The sequence below is a fragment of the Manacus candei genome, unplaced genomic scaffold (genome assembly GCF_025592945.1).
Source record: "Manacus candei isolate 608988 ecotype Guabito, Panama unplaced genomic scaffold, ASM2559294v1 h1tg000011l, whole genome shotgun sequence".
Taxonomy (NCBI): domain Eukaryota; kingdom Metazoa; phylum Chordata; class Aves; order Passeriformes; family Pipridae; genus Manacus; species Manacus candei.
The window spans coordinates 714,737-720,736 of NW_026138059.1; the positions used below are offsets into that span (position 1 = coordinate 714,737).

A 6,000-nucleotide genomic window follows, 5' to 3' on the forward strand; every position below is an offset into this window, starting at 1 on the left:
TACATGAATTTGACTATGTCCTAGTTAGAACAGACACACCATCTATAATGCTGCTGATGCCTTTGAGAAAGCATGCGGGATCACCCTTGAGGAGAAAAGGCAATGCAGAAAGAATCGTGCCTTGCAGAATATACCACCTAAGGAGTCTTTCTGCTGTGCCTTTTGCAATCAGACATGCCTGTCTCATATTGGCCTTTTTAGCCACCAGCGCGCTTGTGACAAACGTGGGTAGAGCCCTTCCCAAATCTTCATTCGCAAAGCTCAGCCATGATGATGAGTTAGAACAGCTGGGACCAGTTCATCACTGGATGGGTGTAACCCAAAACTGTGTATTCTATAGCCTTCCATGCCATTTCCCAGAAACTGTTATCACTAGACCATTTACACCCTCTGCCCAGAGCAGCCTGACTCCTCAGGCTATAAACTGGGTGTTAAGAGGCCTGCGAGATAGGAGGATGCTCCTGTCCTCACACCCATTGTGGAACTCCCTGCCCTGAGGGAGGTACTGGGCATTCCTGCCTGAACTGGAGGATATATATAATCTTGGAGTCTTGGAACTTTTTTAACCACTCATGGGATCCAGAGGAAGACTGCAGACCACCACTTTTCAACCAGACTGCAATCACCACTCTTGACCAGACTGCAACAGCACTCTCACCAACAGGTTTTTCCCTCTCCTCTTACTTTTGACTCAGGGGGCCCAAAGAACACCACTCTGTTCATGCCCCAAGGTGCTGGGTTATACATTTGGATTTTGTGGATTAAAACCAACTGTTTGTCTGTATAATCGTATTTATTGTATTATTTTATTAAATTGTTATTCTGACTTATAATCTCTCCTTTGAGTTGAGTCCATTTCCCCTGCAAGTTTACCTTTAAACCAGCACAGAGTAGTAGTATGGCTTCACGGATCTTTCCTTCTAAATTTCCAACAACACAGAATGAAAGAATCATATCTGGACATAGGAACATAGCAATATAAAATATAGAATCATAGAATCACTAAGGTTGGAAAAGACCTCCAAGGTCACCGAGTCCAATCTTTGACTGAACATCACCATGTCAACTAAACCACAGTACTGAGTGCCACATCCAGTTGTTTCTTGAACACTTCCAGGGACAGTGACTCCACCACCTCCCTGGGCAGCCTGTTCCAATGCTTAACCAAGCTTTCAGTGAAAAAATTCCTTCTGATGTCCAACCGGAACCTCCCCTGGTACAGCTTGAGGCCATTTCCTCTCATCCTGTACTCTACTTGCCTGGAGTAGAGGTCAACTCTACAACTTCTTATATGGAGCGACAAACTGAAACTCCTCTTCTCCAGGCTAAACAGTTCCAGCTACCTCAGCTGCTCCTCATAAGACTTACTCTCTAGACCTTTCACCACCCCTTGCCCTTCTCTGGATGTGCTCCAGAACCTCAATGTCCTTCCTGAATTGAGAGGCCCAGAACTGGACACAAAGCTCAAGGTGTGGCCTCAACAGTCCCAAGTACAGAGGGACAATCACTGCCCTGGTCCTGCTGGACACACTATTCCTGATAAAAGTCCTCTTGGTCACCTGGGCACGCTGCTGGTTCATGTTCAGCTGCTGTTAACCAGCACCCCCAGGTCTTTTTCCACCAGGCAGCTTTCCAGCCACTCTTCCTCACGCCTGTAGCGCTGCATGGGATTATTGTGACTCAAGTGCAGGACTCACCTTGCCAAATCAAATAAGAGAGGGTATCACTGAAGCTGTATGCAACTGAAAATCCATAAGCATCAATAATACCTAGAGAGAGAATATAGAATAAGAGCATGGAGCCTTTTCTTTCCCCCAGGTATTTTGTTTTCAGCTTCTAGCAAACAACAATTTAGGGGTTTCTTGAGCTGAAAATGACACTCAGGCTCTTTTCTTTTTTTTTCCTGAATTTCTGCTCTGAGTTTGTTCAATGTCTTTCCACATTTCATTATATTTTCAGTTTCCAAAAAATCCCATGGCAATCCTGCATTGTGTGAAAAGTGTGTAAGGGATGAATGACTAGGTTACATGTAAGGATTGGAAAATAAATAATGCATTCAATTTCAGTATTTTAGGAACATTTTTCAGTGCTGTGGCATTTTAAAAAATAAATGGATGATCAGAACTTTTGAACTCTATACCTTGAATGTTAGAGCATTTAGACCACTTTATGCTCTGAATACTTAGGCTTAAGGACATAACACTGTCTTTTTTTTTCACCTTTACTATAAACCTATAAAAACTTTAGTATTTTCAGCATGTCAGGAAAATAGTCTATCTATACTGACAGTGTTAATGTTATCATTTGTTCCATCTGTTGATGCAAACTTTTGATGATATTCTCATGAAGAATTTCCCTTTGGGGAATGTGCTCTATGTATTTGATTTGCTTTCTATGGCATGTTTTCCAATATTGAAAGACATGTGATTTCTTTTTTATAATCCAGTAAAAACAAAACAATGGGTTCATGGCATATTTGTTAATCAGTTATACAAAGAGAGAATTTTATCTTTGGGTAATTTTCTCATTTGTTAAATTTTTTCCTCATACTGTTGATGCAGTGGCATTTTGCACACAGAAATAAATCAAAATGTAGTTGAAATAGATAGTAGCATCATTTTTCTGTTGATCTACTGCAATGAAAAAACTGACATTGGGAAAATCAGAATACTCTGTAGACCACAAGAATGTCCCTGGACATAAATGTTGCAAGATGTACTTTCTGAAATGTTAAAAGGAAATTTGCAGCATTTGGTTGGGTAAATTTTGCTGTGGGTTACATAGAACTTAACAGAGACCTCTCCAGAAACTGTACATACTTATTTCCTGGACTGTTATTCTTAGTCATAATGAAGTGCCACTGCTTGATGAAAACCTGAATATAGATATTAAGCTACCTAAAGAGGTAGCTTCACCTCTGAGCTTATCCTTTCCTGGCACACAAATCAAATTAGTTTGTTATCACAGGGGGAAAGCAAGTCAAAGCAGAAAATGTGATGTGTGTCTAAGACAGGTGAGATGAGTCACATTCTGAATGTGTACAAATTTCTTTACTGGAGTTAAAGAAAACTTAGTTTTTCTTTACAAACAGACTTTGTAACCGAAACTGTCAAAGGACTGTCTTTGGTTGTGAGCCAACCTGATGTGAATCGTTTGTATCTGTATCACTAAACTCTCTTACCTTCTCAACAGATTTGCTTTGCTGACTACCGTACCCCCAGACCACACCAACCATGCCAGAGGATTAGCCATGGACAAGGCACTGAGAAACCCACTTTGACCAGCAAATTAGACTACATAATCCCCAGAGACACCTTCCAACCCAAATCATTCTACAAACCTTTGATTATTTGGAAGACTACTAGCACCACAGACCTGACAGTGTGTATAGCAATAGCCTAATACAAAGGATCACATTGCATAAACCTCAGGCTCTTTGGCTGATGTAGAATAATCTACAGACTAAATATACAATGGGAACAAAAATGTTAAAAAATAAAAACCTGACCTTTTCTTGTTTGCACATCTGATTTCAGTAAATAATGTTTTCTGACTAAATCTATTATGCTGAAATTTCTGTGCATCCCTAGTAAAAGCAGGAATTTCCTTATTCTTTGGTATTGTGATCATTTTCCTGACGAATGGGGAAGCTGTGATTCAGGCTTCTAAGGTATAAATGGCAAAAAATATACTATTAATAAAAAAGTCTGTAATCATTAATGTACTCCTGTAAGTTCAAATTACTGTTGCAGTGCTAGTATTGTAGTGTTGCAGCTTGTCAACTTGTACTATATTATGTTGGATAGCTAGGTCTGGCAGTATCCCATGTAAAAAAAAATTAAAAAAATAGGTGAGAAAAAATCATGAAAGTATCATACATCCAATTTTGTGAGTCTGAAGGTACAGACCTCATCCATCTTGATCCCATCCAAGACAGCTTGAAGTTCAAACTTTAACCAAATATCACAGTAGGAGTAATTGTCTTTACAATCACAGCAGACTCATAGATGTAGCCTATGACTTACACTTTGGTAGGAAGTGCAGTTCCATAAACACACATTATGTTCTACAGAAGTTGGGTATGACAAAAAATCATGGTTCTTCTCAAGTTAAAATAAGTTTCCTCCAGAAGTTATAAGTGTAATTTTAGCACACGTGGCTGTATTCAAGACATCCACCATGCTCACACTTTGATAGTAGCACACCTGGGGCAGGGTGGATGTGCAGGAACCACAGCCAGTTCTCAGGGCTTCACATGGGGCTTTACAGCACATGAAAGCTGTGGTTCTTCACACCTGAGCTGAGTAATCAGGCCTGCATGTATGAACACAGCCACACAGCTGATGCCACTCCAAACATCCCTGTTGTTTTCATTAGTACAATATGACAGAATAAAGCTCTGCAGCACACTGAAGAATGCATATTGATATGCATAGTGTTTATTTGAAACTGATATCAGTACAGGAAGGTGTGAGGGGAAAAGCAGGTGCTAAGGCAGAGTTTGAGAGGGGTATGGGATTTGTTCAGAGAAAAAGAATAAAATGTAAAGATGATCACAGGCTGTCTTGCTCATTTGAATTATTTTTAAAATACTACTTTCCTAGACATGCACTGCAATTTTATATCTGCTGGCTACTGCTACAGATAATGTGAAAAAATTTAAGTAGCTTATTAATATGAGCCTGAATAATTTTGGTTCCTAATTCATTCATAATCTTTGGGGATAATCAATATTTTATCAAACATTTGTTGAAAAAATAGAGCCACGACAGTGGTCATGAGGCTGAGTAGTTAGCTTATAATGGGAGGCTGAGGGAACTGAACATATTCAATCTGGAGAAGAGATGGTTCTAAGAGATAACAGCAGATTATCAGTAACTTTGAGGTGCTTATGGAGCCATACTGTTCACAGTGGTGGATGTGGCAAGAGACCAAGACCATGTCTCAGGAGTTGAACTAGGAGAAGTTCAGACTGAAAATAAGGAAAAAAAAAAACCACAAGGACAGTCAAGCATCGGTACTAATGAGGTTGTGCATCTTTGGAGGTTTTCAAGACACAACTGGACAAATAGCTGAAGAACCTAGTGTGATCTCATAGCTGATCATGCTTTCAGCAGAAGGCTGGAATAGAGGCCTCTTGAGATCCCTCCCAATTTGACTTATCCTATGCTCCTATGATCTTGAACATTAATTTCCACAAAAGTGTATTATAAACCTGATATGGTTTGAAGCTGACTCCCTGCCAAGTCTCCAAACCTTACCACAAGAAGTCCCCCCCCACCAAACCTCAGGGAGAAGAGGAAAAAAAAACAAGAGAACCGAAACGAGAGACAGCTAAAGCAATATATATAAATATATTTACACTTATATTACAGTTATATACAATTGAAATATACATACAATTTCAAAAGGGAAAAGGAAGGGGGAAGGGAAAAAGGAACACAAACGAAATAAAATATACACTATCAATAGCCCAAGATCTAGCAACTAAAAGAATTAGCAAAAGAATATCTTACTACTCTCCTTGGGACAACGGAAAGTCACACTGGAACAACTGCTGGCAACCTCTGTCTCCCAAGGTCGGCAAGGCCTTACCAGGCCTCGCTCCCCAACACGGCAGACTCAACAGCAGGGAACCTGCACCTCCAAAGCCACGGAAGGAAAGAGAGGGCAAAGGCCTCTCCTCCTTTCTTCTTATACCCTAGCTTATGTAAAAATCGTAGGGAATACTGGGTAAATCTGGGCACTTCCTTGGTTACAAATTGGTCACCAAGGAAGGCCTAGACTAAACTACCACAAAGCCAAAAAAGGTCTAAGAAAGTATTTTAATATTCTTGGCATTCTAAAGTTCAAAAATAAACAATTTCTAAAAAATTGAATTTCTAAGTGGTTTTCCACCATAAACACCTATATTAATTTTTTTCTCAAGTAACTGAAATTATTTCCCTGCTAAGAACATCCTGAAAACTCCATGGCACATCCCTTTGTTAGAGATTGTTA

The 6,000-nt window shown here is 39.8% G+C and overlaps 1 long non-coding RNA gene across 1 annotated transcript in view; it reads right to left on the bottom strand.

Annotated features, from left to right (window-relative positions):
• LOC127466967 (uncharacterized) overlaps positions 1–5,784 on the bottom strand; it is a 61,386-nt gene extending 55,602 nt beyond the window's left edge. The window contains exon 1 of the long non-coding RNA XR_007902911.1: positions 5,517–5,784. This is a non-coding gene — a long non-coding RNA (uncharacterized LOC127466967). The remainder of the gene's footprint in view (positions 1–5,516) is intronic.
• Positions 5,785–6,000: the final 216 nt, after the last annotated feature.